Below are 16,855 nucleotides of genomic sequence, written 5' to 3'. Positions count from 1 at the left end.
TTTTCCTCCTACAGAAATTATATCAAAACAAAACATATATTCACACATCTTTTTACATTTTTATATTTTTGAAAAAGCTCCAGGGAGCCACTAGGGCGGCGCTAAAGAGCCACACGCGGCTCCAGAGCCGCGGGTTGCCGACCCCTGGTCAAGACGGTTGAAACTGGATCGATGGCGTTTGAGACGATCCTGCACCTGGACGAGTCCACCTGTCATAACCTCGGTTTGCTGAACTCACCTGAAGTTCTGTGACCAGGTGGATCTGAAGGAACAGCAGGGTCACACATCTTCAATGGAAAAGTGTCTCTTTGTCCTCTTTCAATCAACTCATTGCTTTAATCCTGCAGACTGGTGGCCTGTTGTATCCTGAGTAAAGAGATACATCCTTTATTCCAGGGAGTTAAATCTGTTAAGCCCTGATTCTTTTGTGGCCATTTGCATTGTGGGAAATATTCTTTGACCGCAAGTCCGAATCCTCTTGGTGTGACGAGGGACATGTCGGCCTGGTTTTTGATGTGTGTGTGTTTTATCATGACATCTGTTAACTAATCTGCATAATCCCACCGAGTGGCTGGTTTCCATCATCTCTGGATGATGACACACACACATTCAAAATGTCAAGTGACTGCAGTTTAGGGTTCCCTGAATGCAATATTCCCACCAGCCCTGTCACCTCTGACCATTCACTTTATCATCGGGAATGTTGTTTCACCTGACTGACCTCCAAACACATGCTGACTTTGGTGGACTCGATGGTCTTCCTCACCTCAAACCTGAGATACAGGCTAGGACCCTGTGGTCGGCCGAAAGGCTTCCTCATTTACTGGTACTCTTCCCTGTGTTTCACCCGTCAAGTGTGTTCTTTGTCTGGACTGCAGATGTTGTGACCCATTCCCAGTGTTCTCATTCTTGTTATCACTTCCTTTACTTTAAGGTTACCTTGAACATGAACTGTGGACACTGGACAGTTTTCACCTTTAGCCACTTAAGCTTGTTTAGCTTTTTAATCCTGAAACAGGAGGAATTCTTGCCTCTGACACAGGTGATTTCAGGTATCTGACCTCAGACACAGGTGACCTCACGTGTTTGACTTCAAACGAACATGCTAACAAACACAGACCTGGGCTGCACTCATACTAGCACTTCCCATGCATTGACTCCTCCCACACCTACAGCATCACACTGACAGGACACTGTTGCTCACACTGTTGTTTATATGCTGCAATGGTTGGAAATAATAGAAACACTTGAGTGACAGTTTTTAATTTCCTGTTCAAAGACAAATTGCATTTTGAATGTGTTTTTGAGCATGTGTGGGAGAAGAAGGCTGTGCTCAGGCACACACACACCTATTCACGCAGGCACGCACGCACAGACACACATGTACACACCCATTTACACCCATTTGGCCTATGACCACGTGGCATATGACCCTGGCGGGTCAAATGGGTTCAGGTGTGAATGTCTGACGTGTTTGAGTCACATGACAAGAAGAATGTGAAGCATGGGGATCAATGAACTGGACTCAGGATGGCTGAATTTAGCCTTTGATTGCTTTGATCCTGTCAGGTTATCTGTTTCACTGTTAAATGGCTGTGAGCCCCGTGTTGGCGGAGGTGACATTGCAGCAGCTCCCGATTGTCTGAATGGATTTGAAAGCTGCTCCATCCAGAAATGAATTACTCATAATTCAATAAGAGAAATGGAGGCTGGTGATCCATAAACTCTACGATGATGAGGTCATCAGTGCTCCGGCGTGGACAAAGGTACAGAATGTGGAGATCCAAGATGATGTGGGGGCCCCAAACCCAGAATTTGTTCATCTGCTTCCATCATCTGGACATGAACACGCTCCATCCTCAGACAATCCCTGGGCCGCCCCTTTGCGTCCCCCCAGATGTCACACAGAATCAAACCTACAAGCTTCCTGAGCTTGTTTTCCTATCATTAAAATGCCGAAGCTGCTTGAACAGCTTCTGGTGCTTTGATGGAACCATTGATGAGTCATAGATTGTGTGAGACTGATCGATGTTTACGTCCATAAGGATGTTGCTAGGGAGGTGCTCGAGAAAAAACCTTTGTAGGTCCTTGTCGTGCAGTGAGGGACACATGCCGCTAATGTGATGTGCTAACCTGCTAATTGGACCCCCTCCTGGTGTGCTGTCCTATTCCACCAGAGAAGATCTGACCTTCTCCACATTGTTCTTGAGGATGGACAGACAGCTGCTGCAGGTCAAACTACTGCTTGGAGGAAAAGGTGGACATAAACACAGTGTTCCTGCTGGTTTCACCCCCAGCAGAGTAGGTGGAATCTGCCCTTCATGGGCAAACACGATGGCGAGGACCCTCAGAGGTAGGTGGGCGGAGTCATCAGTCTGCTGAGAAGGCTGACCAAAGCGGCTCTTCTCAGCGCCGCAGATGGGTCAGGCAGGGGAGGGCACTGACAATCGAAGCCCCGGGTGGAGCCAAGCGTCCTGTTTGTCCTGACACGGTGGGAGTAACTGCCGGATATCAGCTGACCTTCTGTGACGGTGGTATTTGACGGCTGCACGCTGGAGGTAAAATACAGACGCTTCACGCCGGCTCTCAGCTGGGTTCTGACAGGATCCACACACAAAACAATCATCATTACGTTTTTATTTCAACCAGTGGAGGTTAGAAGGTTTAACACCGTGTCCATGGATCGGCTCTGTCAGAGCAACAGGAAACTGTCGGGGTTCACTTCCTGTTTGTTTCTTAATATTTTCTTGCTAATCTTATCATCAACATCAACAGGTGGATCAGACCAGAAATGACTGGGGGAATGCAGAGTATTCTCTGTTGGTATGGATCCCCCCTCCCCCCACAACCACCATATCATCCTTCACACGCACACACACGTGCATTAAAATTAGGCTGGTTTCTGTCTTAATTCCTAATCGGATGCATCAATCACACGGAGGGTCGTCCGATCCAGGCAGCTGTCTGGAGAGCAGTGATAAGCCAGGGTGTGTGTGAGAGAGACTGTGTGTGTGAGAGAGCGAGAGAGAAAGAGAGAGAGTGTTTCTGTGTATGTGTTGTTTGTATTTGTGTGTCTGTATGTGTGTAATGTTTGACAGAGTTTACATCAACACGCGTGTGCTCATGTGACCGTACACACACACAGCTAGACAATGGCGGCTGAGTTTGGATTACTTGTTTTGTGCAGAGTGAGCAGTCGTCTGTTTTTATAACCTTTGTTAACATTCACTCCAGTTTGGGACTCATTCTCCCTGGTGGGGTATGCTGGGTCGGGTGTGTCTGACCAAAGTTGTGAATGGGCTCCCATTAAGACTCCCACAGTTAGTGGGAGTTCTTCATTAGCATTAGCATTGTCTCCCCACAGTAGCAATAAACCCAACATTAGGATGGAAATGATGAAATGTAGCTGATTAGTTGTCTTCTCCTCTCTTCTCCTCTCCTCTCCTCTCCTCTCCTCTCCTCTCCTCTCCTCTCCTCTCCTCTCCTCTCCTCTCCTCTCCTCTCCTCTCCTCTCCTCCTCAGAACAGTCACAGTCTTATTGACCTCCAGACAAGAGCTTAAAGATGCAAGAATGGCCTTTTTACTCAACACTGACAGGATAACTGGTATAATCTTTCACAGCAGCAAGAATAAAGTGTTTTACACATAATAGGGCTCATGTGGAAGCTGACTCACCTGCTTCTTCAACAGAACCAGCTTCATCATCTCATGGGCTTTAGTGGTACCAGAGCTGAGATCACTTGGTTTTATGGTCTGAGTGAAGGAAACAGCAATTGGAAATGCAGGAGGTCATTTATGAAGCAACAGATTAGAGAGCAGCAGGAAGTCCACAAATCTTGAATTCTGAAGAAGTGTCACACTAACGAATGTAAAGAAGGTGTGAATGATCTAAAAGAAGAAGAACTTTGTGAATAGTGGCCATTATAAATAATTCTACTCCATCTTGACACAACTGTTGCTGTTAAAACATTCACTCTGATTCAAAGTTAAGAGGAACAATTTTCTAAAAATAAATTTGAAATGTTTGGAAGGTTTTGGGCATGCCCCCTTCCCCCACGCCCAGATGTTTCTGACATCAGTGAGTCCTTTCTCCTTCTTCTCTTTTTGACTTTGTGCCTTTTCAAACATTCTTCCACAGGGGGATAAAGGCAGTGGAGATTAGGCAGCGGGCTTCTCGGCTATTATCTGACAATCTGCAGATTAAAATACGAAAAGCGTTTGTTTGGTGATTGGATGGGGGATCACGGGGGGGGGGGGGCAGCAGGTGGTGTCGACACTATAAACTTCATTTTTGTGTCTTTGGGAACACTTCAGTTTGCTGTTTTATGGATTTCCTGAGGTTTAATTCCAGATTATTGACGAAACAGGAAAGCGTCCTGATGTTCTTCAGATGCTCTTCCATCACCACTGAACCCCATAATCATCACCTGTTATGGCAATCCATCACCTGTTTTGATCTGTGTGTTTTCAGATGCTCATTGTGAGTTCATGATGCATTCACGTGCTAACGCCGCCATCCTTCAGAATAGCATTTCCTGCCTTCCTTTTCTAACTTCTCATTCTTCAGCCCAACACAACCTTAAGAATAACAGCTGTTTTATTCTGTCTCCATGACAATGCTACCTGATGATTGTGTGAATGTACTGAGGTGCAGGTTGGAGTCAGTTTGCAGATGACTCCCTGCTTTTCCCAACAGTTGTTCTCTGGGATTCCTCCCTGCTGGAATTGCCTGTGTTGGTTTAGCTATGAGCTCAGCAGATTGATTCATTACGCTAATATGAGTGTAACCCTGTTGGCCATGTTCAAATGTGTGCGAAATGACACTACTCAAATTTGTTCTAACAGAAGCCCCTGGGGGGCAAAACACAGCTGCTGCTAATGGGGAGGCGGAGCCAATTGTGCAGGGAGGGGTTGACTGCAACAAATATTAGCATCGTGTGTGAGTGTGTGTGTGTGTGCGTGTGTGCATGTGTGCGTGTGTGAGAGACAGAGACAGAGAGACCGAGAAGGGGAGAATCACAGCTTTTCTGTCTGCTGAGAAAAACTGATGTTTTAAAAACTTTACAAAATGTAATAATCATGTATCGATGTGATCACAGCTGATAAATGAGGGCCTATTTCCTGTTTATTACTGTATTATACAGTGTTAATTACTGTCTCTGTGTTGAAGGTGTTCAGGTTTATTCTCACCTTAGTCAGAGAACATACATTTAGAGGAAGATAGTCGGCATTAAGTTCCATTTTTCTTTTTCCCCCTCTGTCATTTTAACGACAGTCTCAGCAGAACAAAAGCATGTGGGGAAAAAAGAACAAACTAGGATTGATTTTAAAATCGGTCTTGAATTTACATAGAGTAATAATGTTCTAATTGCCTGTAGAATTTATCTGTATGTTTATTGTCTGATCTAACTTTGAACATCATTTTCAGATTCTCTGTGAATAAAATCAGTGATGAAGAAAAACAAGATTAAGATTCAAAACATGAAGATTCAAAACATGGATGCTGCTGTAAGGTATTGAGATCAGAACCTCAGCAGCACTAGTAACACCATAACAAAAGTTGATGAGGGACAGAAAACTTACAAGAGACCAGTAAGACCAGTGTGTGCACAGACTGGATGGACTACAGGAACCCAAAAGAACACTCAGAATCTTCAGTGATGAAGAAGCTCCTTTAGAAACTCTTCAGATATTCTAGCAGGTCTGAAGTCCAGAACCTCCTGAGTCATCACTGTTGACATGAAAGATCAATAATAAGAACAAAGTGGACACTATCCACCGAGGGTCTCTGTGACAGCAGGTTCTGTTGATTGGCGGGGCGGGGCCTGTTGTCAGTGGTGATATGGAAATTCTCCAACTTCCATTAGCATGTTGAGTCTATCATATAGACAAAAACAAATGCCTGGCTATTTAGAGAGATTGTTGATGTCAAAAAGGCTCAGTTACTTGGAAGCATGCAATGGTCAGCAGGAGCTTGGAGCCTGTGAAGACATCTGTAAATGTACACTGCATGTTTGGCAGACAGGCATAAATAGTTCAGAAATAGTTCCCCAATCAGTCTGGGAATGTCACCTTTTTTATGCTGTCTGAATTTTTCCTTTGGGGAGGCACTTTCTGATGTACACCTGTACTGGAGTTTTGTTGTCTCCATATTGTGCATTATAAACTTCCTTCTCGATCAGTGTTTTGTGGCTTTTCATTTAAAAATGTATCTAGAGTGCTTTTTGGACAAAATTTTCCACGACAGTGGGTGAGACCATCTATTTCCATAATCCCTTATTGATCTTAAAATTCATATTTTACCCAACAATCTGAAGAATACATCATCCTGAGATCAGCAGCAGGAGAACTCTGGAGCCAGTTCATCTGGTGCTGCGGATGCTGGGGTCCCAGCCACACAGGTGCTGCTATCTCCCCTCAATGCCACATTCTTCTGCAGCCATGGACACACCGGCCCCGACCCCGGCAACATGCATTGTTGCTGCATGCAAATGTCCCCACATAGGGACGGGCTCAGGATGGGGGGTTCTGAGCACAGGAGCCCATCCACAGAACGGAGGCCAGAGGCCAATAAAGGAGAGTTTGCCTTAAATCCTGAGGATAATGGGGGGAGAGATTGGGGCTGAGCCTCGGAGCCCAGACAAACAGAGGATTACTGCTGGTTTTGCTTCGCTTGCGCTCCTCTGGGTGGCCCTTCACTGCCAGAGAGCTGAGAGTGCCGCCAGGGGGGTCAGTCAGAAGAAAAAATGTTTAACGCTTGGACATTTGCACAAGGAAAGAAGTGAGCCTAATTCCATCAAAGACAGAGAAATTAGCAATTAATTTATTCCAGCCCCCTCCTCCTCCCACGCACGGCTTCTTTTCTGCTTTCAGGACGATTGTCGGTTAGTTCTGCAACATCTGGTCTAGAACTGCCGCCGCGTCGCCCACCGTGTCCCCTCCATTAAAGATGGTGGAGAGAATCTTCCCTCTTTTATTGCTTCCTTGTCCAGGGGAGATTAGTTTGGTGTGATGTGAAAATCATTAAAATTGTTGGTCTTTTCCTGCAGTCAGGCGGAACGGCGGCGAGCTGTGCCCTCTATTTGCAATTGTAATTTAAAGAATAATTAAAGAAGTTAAATGATTCTGTAAATGTAGAACAAGTGGAGTCTTTGTGCTCAGTGCTGCAGCAACCCTGGTCGTATGGCTGGGTGCCCCGATAACTGCCCAGAATGGAGCTCAACGCTAAATTTCTGAAAGGTTTTGGATTGATTTTAATTCCACGTGGTTAAAATATCAGAAGCAGGAGACTTTGGTGGGAACCCACACACTCTCCCAGGACTGCAGATACAAGGTTTCCCTTCCTTCCTTCCTCCTTCCTTCCTTCCTTCCTTCCTTCCTTCCTTCCTTCCTTCCTTCCTTCCTTCCTTCTCTTCACGTTGGAAAGAATCAGAACTCTGGGTCTTCCTGGTTGATCTGAACTGGGCCTTGGTGGCTTTTCAGGACCACATTGTCTGAGGCTTTGTCGCTCTTCTGCCTCACCTGAAGATAAACTTCCTGCTCAGAGCAGTTCCTGTCTAAATTCTCAGAGTAATGTCATAAATTCTAAACTCAACTCTTCTCCCAGGAGCCTCTCGGTCTTGTTCCCAAGAACCCGAACCAACAAAAAGTCCTGAATGAGTGCAAAGAAACAGGGGGCACAGTGAGGCAGGCGGCCATCTTGGAGCCTTCGGGGCTTAGGCCCATTTGTGAGCCAATGCTAATGATCTTGTGAGCCAATGCCAATGATCTCATCCCTCTGTCACTTCCCATGTATCCGAAGTCCTGGAGGAACATGTGGCGCTCGCAGCATCAAGACAAATGAGAAATCTGAACATTTTCTTCTGAAACCAAAGGGGAAGGGTCTCCACTTTTCAACCGTATTCAGCCCCCCCACAGGAAAGAAATATGGAGCAAAAAACCCTTACTTCTTATACAGATGTTTAAAAATGTAACTAATTTAAAGAATTTACCAAAACCTGATCATATAGGTGAATTAACATCACATCTTTAAAACTTCAGATTTATTTCTTTATGCTCTCAAACAGGAAATCCTTCCTCTGATCTCAAATGTTCACAAATATGATGGAATCATGCATACTGTCAGAAATCTGGAGGCATCACATCCTGATGACAAGGTCAGTGTTCAGAACAATTATGTTTTTAATGTGTCAGAATTCTGCTGCAGGATGATGATGATGATGATGATGGTGATGATTCCGAGGGGGGGGTGTTCTGAGCCTTCTGTCTGTTTTTTCACCGTCTTTTCAGAGCTTTTATGCTGCAGATTAGTTTTGGTGACTTAGGAAGCGAGGCTACCCCACCATCTGCGTCTTTAGCCCCCCCACAGAACAACCAGAAGAGCACCGGCAGTCTTTTCATTGGGGCCTAACGAGGTGGCTGAGCTGCTCTGGCCCTCTCTAAGTAATTAAATCAATCCTTTGTGTCCCAACACTCCCCTTCAGAGACCTGAAGACGGCTCTTCATGCACACTCACAAGCTACAGTGGTGCTTTCTAGCTTTAAAGTAAGACATTTTAAACCCTGAAATCTTACATTTCCACAAATGTTACATTTCACACCAGCCTCTCTCTCTCTCTCTCTCTCTGTGTGTGTGTGTGTGTGTGTGTGTGTGTTTTAGGTGATGACCATAGAGATGAGGAGATGTTAGGGTCTGAAGACAAATTGGATTAGCGAGTATTGGATTAACGGTAAAATGGAGGATAACAAACAAGAAAAGCTGCCTGTGATCACAGGATTTAATATATTTCTTTTTCTCTGTGATCCTATCTTCCCTCCCTCCTTTCTTTCTTTCTGCTGGTGGTGGAAGGAGTGCTAGCGGGAGAGAGAGAGAGCGAACGAGAGATTGTGTGAAAACGCGTTTCCTATTCTGTTGTGTGTGTGAGTGTGAATGTTAGTGAATATTATTTATTGTGTGTTTCGTATTTATTTGTTTAACGAGTGTGTGTGTGTGTGTGTGTGTGTGTGTGTGTGTGTGTGTGTGGTGTGTGTGTGTGTGTGTGTGTGTGTGTGTGTGTGTGTGTGTGTGTGTGTGTGAGAGAGAGAGAGAGAGAGAGTTTGTGGGGCGGCCGTCATGGCAGCGAACGCCGACTTAACCGGGTTGAGCAGAAAGCACGGAGTGAAAGTGGGAGCGGTCTCCTTGCTCAGTGTGGAGGAGGTGGCTCTGGCTGTGGGTCGGGAAATCGGCCACAGCTCGGTTAAATCCGCCGCCCGCATGAACACCGTGGGGGGCTTGTTCGTCCAGGTGACTCCGCTGACGTAGCCGGCAGCACGGATTACCTTGTCCAACCTGCCGCCGTTCGTCAGCGATGAGTTCCTGCCAAGAGAACTGTCTCGACATGGGAAACTGTTGTCCCCCATCAGAAAATTACTGTCGGGCTGTAGGTCGCCATCGTTGTGACACGTAGTGTCTCACCGTAGACAAGTACATATTATCTTAAACAACAGGGTGGAGGAGTTTAATTATCGTTTTGTTGTCCGCGTCGACGACTTTGATTATATTTTGTTTGCAACCTCCTCTGCCCTTAAATGTTTTAACTGTGGCGAAGAGGGACATATGGCCAGGGCTTGTCCGAGCCGCGCGGTCCCGGCCGTTCCGCCGGCGAGGCATCGGTGGTGCGGGGGCCCCCGCTGTCCCGGACGGAGTACCAATGGAGTCGAAGGCGGAGGGGAAAAGGAATGAATGTGTGCGTGTGACTGAGGTGAGTGGAGAGAGGGAGAATGTGGAGATGGTGGTGGAAGTGACTGGCGAGAGTGGTGAGGCGGGGGAGGTAAGGGATTTAACTGGGGTGGAAATTGAAGTGTTGTGCAGGCTGGGTGAGACTGGTGATGGAATGAGTGAAATAAGTGAACTGGGTGAGGCAGGAGAGACGGGAGACTTGGGTCAAACAGGTGAACAGGGTGTAGCGGTAGGTGAAGTGGGGCAGGGGACAGGTGAGCGTGGGGTGCCAGGGAAAATGGCTGGCGAGCTGGGTGAGGGAGGAATGAGCACAGGTGAAGTGGGTGTGAGCACAGGCGAGCTGGGTGAGGGAGGTGCGGGTACAAGTGAGGTCACTGGGGGGCTGTCTGAATGGTGGCCTGCTCCCGCAAAGCGCCGAAGATAGCAAAAAAATATCAGGAAGGACAATGGAGACAAAGGAGCTGGGTGGCTGGAGGATGCAGCCACTGCCACAGATAATAGTGACCAGGAGTACATGTCTGACACCAGTGAACTGTCACACACAGTGACGGACAGCGAGAGGGATGATTTATACCCCCCCAAGTACGATCAAGACTTTTCGTACACAGACTAAAGGCATGAGGGCCCCTGATTTGGGGATATATTTCCCCGACAAGCTCCTGTTCATCCAATCAGCAAACCATTGGATAAAACACAGAGCGGCGTCGGACCTGACTGACCCTGAGCTCTTTCGGCTGAAGAAACACATGGGCAAAGCCAGGAAACAGCTCAGAACTGTCAAACAAGAGCACCAGCTTGTAGGCTGTCCGGCTGGGAAGGGATGCCCCCTTCCCCCGCTGGAGCCTGCGTGACAGACCACCACCGTTTCTCCTCTCTGGGATGGATCTCTGTGTCAGACCAGTGCCCGTTTCTGTTCCGAGCGAAAGACAATATTGCAAGTGTGCGATGAGCACGAGAGACTCACTGTACTTTTTTTTGAATGTCGAATATTACTTGCACATTGAACAAACTCCTTGTGGAGTTACTGTTGTTTGTTGAATTCTATTTATTTTACTTTATTGTCACTACTGTGTTGTCAACAGGGTGTGTAATTTGTAAATAAAGTGTTTGTGTAAAAATAAAAAATAAATCTTTCTTTCTCTTGGAGTGAAGATCCCAGCTTTAGACAGACTGGGACTAATTTGTAATGCTCCCTGAACCCTCAGGGTCAACCAGAAGATTTGTTATCTAAAGCAAATAGGAAAAATGTGCTCAACCAACACCAGCAGAGCTTTAAGCCCGCCTGTGTCGGGATCCAGCCAGATCTCCTGAGCCCTGGTGGGAATAAAGAGCAGAATTTGACTAACATCTGACAGATGAAGATCACATGAAAGGTGCATCCAGTAGGCTAAAGGTATGCATTGATCCTCCTTTACCAGAAAAAAGAGGAAATGGTAGCATTAACAGCTCCCCTCATTAGCCTTATCTGTGTGGGTGTACAGCTGCCTCAGATTGAGATCTTGATCTGATTGGGCTACAGAGGCTTCATTTGCCCAGACAAAAACAAAGTCTTTCAGAAACCAAAACCCTAAACGGCTCTCGGTACGAGAAGCAGAGCTGAAGAAATCTTTCTAAAACCTCCTTTGTTTTCCTCATAAGCCCTTGGTCAGAATTCCAGAGATATAAGGATTCTGCAGAGTCACTTGAAGAACATCTGCAGGTCATAATACCATCACATAAAGTCTCAACAAGTGTAGATGGTCTGATGGTTTATTGCTCCAAACCTGAGGCGATGAAGAAGCAATCAGGATCCTCCAAAATACATGAAAAGTGGATTTCATTAAGTGCAGCTTGGTCAGGTTCCAGGAGTTCAGCACTCCAACATGAGCTAAAGGAAGTCCGTATTCCTCAGTCACATGGCACACGTGTCTTTCCTCTTTGGGCCAAGTTTAATTATCCAAAAACTGGTGTCATATTCTTGAAACCAGTTAACGGCCCAGTTGCCTGTTGGCCTCATGGACCTTTTTCTGGTGTCCCTATAGAGAAGCCTTTTGACCTGGAGAACAGAAGAAGAGGACTCTCAGCCCGGTTTCATCTGTGCTGAAGACGATGTCAATGTGGAGGGTGTCCACTTTCAATCTGTAATCCTCTCAGATCCTCTGTGTTGCAGTTTGTGTATCAACTGTTTGCACTGGATTACTGAGTTACAGGCAGCCAGTCAATGTTTATTAATTGTTTCTCTAAGTGTTTAAAGATTAAGTCATTACCATATTGATGAAATTTTCAAAGCTGCCCAGGGAGAAAAACGGCTTTGATGCAGAAGAGCTGAAGAAAAGCTTTTATTTTATTTTATTTTTTTAAAAGTAACACTGGTGTTCTGTAACAGCTGGGGGCAATCATGCCCGTGAGTCACTTCGCCCCACACACCTGTTGTGTATCTGGACACTAATGAGCCCCTTTCTTAATCCCCGGAGGCACACCTGCTCCCTGCCAGATCGTTATTCGTGTTCCGATGACTTTCCAGCATATTCCTGTTTGCCTGCCTACCCGCCCGGTTCTGACCTTGCCTGTTCCTGACCATTCTGTTTTTCCTGCTCCCCGGTAATCTCTGTCTGCCTTCTGCCCGATCTCGACCTTGCCTGTCCCCAACTATTCTATTCTGCTCGCTCCCTGGTGAATCCTGTCTGTTGTCTGTTTCTGACAATAAAGTGAAACTCGTGTGTCGCATTTGGGTTCTCATCTGGTCCGTGACACTGTTCAGTGCACATCCAACTTTCAGTTGATTCATTTGCTCCTCTGTCAGTATTAAAGTCACAGACCAGCAGATATTATGAGACCAGTGTGAAGAAGGGAATCAAGGGTCAGGATGCTCCAAAGTTTCCAGAGGTGCAGATATGAACAGTTATAAGAGGCAGTTGTTACACTTAATGCTAGCTCAGTTAGCAATATGCAGCCTCTGTCAGGCTACCGTATTTTCATGACCATAAGGTGCACTGTATTAAAAGGAGCAGTCTCAGTTATGGGTGCTATTTCTGTATTTAAAACATACACAAGGCGCACCGTATTATTAGGCGCATGCTGAAACATACAGTAAAAAATGACAACGGAAGTAAAACAGTGAGTTTCGACACATTTATTGAACAAAATATTCATTCTTCCACCACAAAACCAAAGTTTTCATCTTCTGTATCTGAATTAAACAGCTGCACTATTTCAATGTCCAACATCCTGAATTCCTCTTCTTAATCATCTGAATCGGACTCACCAACCGGTTCCGGTTCAGCGTTGATTTTGTGAAAGCTCTTACAATACATGAAGACGGTATCATAGCCCATGCGTCTACAATCCACCCGCATATGGTAGCATAACTTGCCCGCCGCTGCCTCAGTCTTTGTGAAGGAGTGTTCACCTTCCGTCATCCAGCGCTCTGTCCGTTTCCGTGGCAGCCGAGAACCACGGTGAACGACGACTTCTTGTGCCCCGTTGTGCATATCGCCACCGTGCTGGTCCCTTTTTCTCCACTTTGTGGGTCAAAGGGATGTTAAAAGTCAGAGGGATCTCATCCATGTTGGTGATGTGGCTGGGCGTGGTTATCTTGTCGCGGCAGTAGGTGCGGAAGATGGCCACCCTCTCCTGGTAATCCGCGGGCAGCCGCTGCGCAACAGTTGTCCTTGCGTGTATGGAGAGATGCCGCCTCCTCATAAAGCGAAAACACGAAGATTGCTCGATTGCCATTTTTCAGCCGCATATTCGATGGCCTGCAGTTTAAAGTAAGCCTCATTCATACGTGTCTCGCTTGACCGGCGCCAGTTTAGGGGATCCTTAAGCGGAGGTGTGCCGCTAATCGATTGGCGGAGCGTTTACCGTAGTGCACCCACCAAAGACGCACAGCAGATTTTGGAACTCAGTCCACACACAAGGCACTCCATATTATAAGGCGCACCGTCGATTTTTGAGAAAATCTCAGTGTTTTAGGTGCGCCTTGTAGTCGTGAAAATACGGTACATATTCCTTGTTTGCTCTCCCTCAAGTTGTGTTTGGAAAGTCTGGAGCATCTGTCTTCACCTGGAGGCTCCTGCATTTGTTCACAATCAGCGTAAATGTGTAATTGTCTGAATTAGGGCCATGGTCTGTGGCATTGTTCTTCGTTTAGATGCAGAAAAGTCGACTTGGATTGATTTTGCCATTCAGTGGCAACCTGCAACCTCTGACTTGCAAACTGTAATTCTCTCTCTTAGATGATAAGGTACCTGACCCATAATGAATCAATTCTAATTGGTTTAGGGTCTAAAAGGTTTAGGTTGGGGGTTGGACAAGGGTCTCTGCTGTTCTCCTCAGCCGCCAGTCATCTGCACACCTGCTATCAGTTAATCTGATTATTCATTGTGGATTATTGATGGCGCGGAGGCTTTGGAGCGGTCTCTCATATCTAGGACAAGCAGGTTTTGTTCTTTTTGATTGTGTTTCAGTGAATAAACGAATGTGACAAAAATGCGGCTGAAGTTTCTCTGATAAAGGTTTCTCCTTAGTCTGAAGAAAGGAGATGGAACTGTGGCTCCACAAGGAGAGCAGAGTCAGCAGAACTTCAGAAGCTCCTGTGATGACCTGAAATCACAGCATCTGGAGTTTTTCTTCAGTATAAAGTGTTTTATTCTTTTTTTTCAGGTGAAGGATTCATCTTCAGCAATAAAGATTAATTCTTCACGATGGGGAAAACTAGCCTGCACGGAACAAAATGTCAAGAGGTCAAAGGTGATGTGCCTCTATCTAATATGTTCATTTGTCCCTTCTGTCCAACCAGTCCAATTATCCAGTCAGTTTATTCTCCAGTTCCAGTACAACCAGTTAGGATGGCGGCATCAGTACAGTACAGTCTTTCTTGTCTCACCAGTGTTTATATGGTAACAGCTGCCATGTGTCATTAAATATCTGAATGAGCTCTGGCCATGCCCCACATCCAGGGTGGAGGGGGGCCCTCCTCTCACAGGGGCTGATGGGTAATGGACAGGGTCAGTTCTCTGCTGCCTGGTCTCTTTTCTGTTGTCTTTTTAATGAGAGAGGTGTTGGGGTCCAGGGTTCTGGGTTGTGTGTCTGTTTTTTTCTGCAGGGTGTGTGGAGGAGCCGATATTTGCAACAGCTGGCGCTGCAGGCAGGCGCACCTGTCGGCAATCTCCATCAGGCCACCTATTTAAGGAGGGAGCGCCTGTCTGCCACTGTTGGAGAGTTTTGGTGTTTTCGCCTGCTCGTTTGAGGTCTCCACGCTGCCCTGCTGGACTAGAGAATGTGCAGGACTTGACCCCTGGGTTGGCTCTGTGCTGGAGCTCACTGTGTGCCCCGGAAGACTAGACCAGTGCTTCCCTGTGGTCCAGGAGAAGTGCCAGTTGAATTTGCTAAATAAAGACTAGTTGTTGGACTTTTTATCACTGCGTTTTGCCTGCTTTCAGCTCCTGTAAACCTTAACAAGGGGTGGTGCCCGTGGCCTTTGATTGATGGCTGGATGCTGCTCTCAGGTCTTCTGGACCTGACACTCTGCTGCTTCTCATTTCTTGAAAACTGGAGGAAGGGGTGGGGCTATTGTGAACAAGTAAACCTGTGAGGTGTGAATGCTTGGGGTTTTTACTGCAAGGTGGTCAGTCTACATTAGCCACTAATGCTAGCACTAGCAACAGGTCACCTGAGTCAACATGGGGTAAACACACACAATCACATAGACACAGTCTGCCAGGCTGCCTGAACACTGAATTTTATAACTTGGAGAACAGAGTTCAAGATTTGATCAGAAACCTCAACAGCGGTTTGATTTTTTTCAGAATAAATGAAATCACAGAATTTAGATTCATTTTGCATTTCAGGTAAAAATATCATGAGTTTGATGTAATGCTATTTATTCATTGTGTGTAAGCTACTAATGTTACATGTTTCTCACACACACAAATATATATGAAGATTTGTTTTAATAATTTACATTTGCTTTTAGCTCTTTTTTTATAATTGATTTAATTTCTGCCAATCAATATATTTACTTTTGTTTTCTTTTTTCCACTCTTGTTGGTTTTGGTGTTTTTGGCAACATAAAAAATTAATTCTAAATACATTTAACTTTTTTATTTAATTATCTTATTGAATCTGAAACTGATAAGGTTGTTGGCAACTGTAGATAATGAAACGACAGCTTTCAGCTCAGTCTCCACTTCACCTCTAACTTTGTTAGTCAACAATCGTTTGAAATATATTCTCGCGATATTTCAAGTATGTTTTAAGTTTCGGACACCTGTGAGCTATCGGGTCACATGATGCGGGAAGCTCTGATTGGCTGTGTTTTTCCCTCCCGATTAGCTGCTGCAGACGCAGAAAGAAGCGCGAGCCTCAGGAACGCGAGTCAATCCGTCATCAGAAACCACGAGGAGCACCCCCGATCAAAACACTGATTATTGATTATTTTTTCATTCCCGAACTCAGAATGTTCGAGTTCTGCTCAGATTCCTGCTGCGGATTTTAATCCAAAAAACTCTGGAATCAAACTTTTCTTCCAAGAGGATTTTTAAAGGAAACATACGACTGTGAGACGGTATTTAATTTCAGACTTTAGATTTTAAGCCTCCAAATTAAATATATCTGCTCAGTATTTAACATATTTAATAAAAAAAAATATTTTACTACTGCAACACATCCGGTATAACCCCGTCATTTGTTTTATTTTAATACTACAAAAAATCAGAATCAAGGCAATTATTTGGGAAAACTCAAACAGCCAATTAGTCCAAAACTTCAGTGTTTGTTAATTGTCGGATAAGATCTCATCTCACTTTTAATGGACCTAATTTGTACTCTGTTGTCGGCACATGTACATCGCGGGATTCTACTGATTTCCTGCATTTAAATGGAAATAAAGTGAAGCTGTGTGACATTCACGCATTTACCTGCAAATTGGAGTCCAGAGGGATTATGGAAATTCTGAAAGGTAGTTCGTTAATCCAGCAGGAAGTTTTATCTGGAAAGACTTGGAAACATTTTCTCCATCATTATTTATTAATGTGTTATCGTTTTAGAAACTTTTTAAAAAACTATTTCTGCAAGTAAATACGTATACAGAATTTTATTTTTTTACGTTTAACAATATTAACAATATTTTGAAAAAAACGTTTAACTTTATGAAATG

The 16,855-nt window shown here is 45.2% G+C and overlaps 1 protein-coding gene across 3 annotated transcripts in view; it reads left to right on the top strand.

The window, feature by feature from the left end:
• The first annotated feature begins 2,027 nt into the window (after window positions 1–2,027).
• otx2a (orthodenticle homeobox 2a) overlaps window positions 2,028–16,855 on the top strand; it is a 17,956-nt gene continuing 3,128 nt past the window's right edge. The window contains exons 1-7 of one of the 3 annotated variants that reach the window (XM_057036118.1): window positions 2,028–2,558; window positions 5,429–5,513; window positions 8,067–8,156; window positions 8,290–8,544; window positions 8,659–8,728; window positions 14,362–14,448; window positions 14,771–15,293. The gene's annotated coding sequence lies outside the window, so the exon portion shown is untranslated. Of the gene's footprint in view, window positions 2,559–5,428; window positions 5,514–8,066; window positions 8,157–8,289; window positions 8,545–8,658; window positions 8,729–11,209; window positions 14,139–14,361; window positions 14,449–14,770; window positions 15,294–15,685; window positions 16,265–16,855 lie in introns of those variants that run through there. The other 2 variants (XM_057036117.1, XM_057036120.1) reach the window with 2 other exon arrangements.

Source organism: Takifugu flavidus, chromosome 6, assembly GCF_003711565.1.
Source record: "Takifugu flavidus isolate HTHZ2018 chromosome 6, ASM371156v2, whole genome shotgun sequence".
NCBI lineage: Eukaryota > Metazoa > Chordata > Actinopteri > Tetraodontiformes > Tetraodontidae > Takifugu > Takifugu flavidus.
This window is presented reverse-complemented; position numbering and strand designations above follow the sequence as displayed.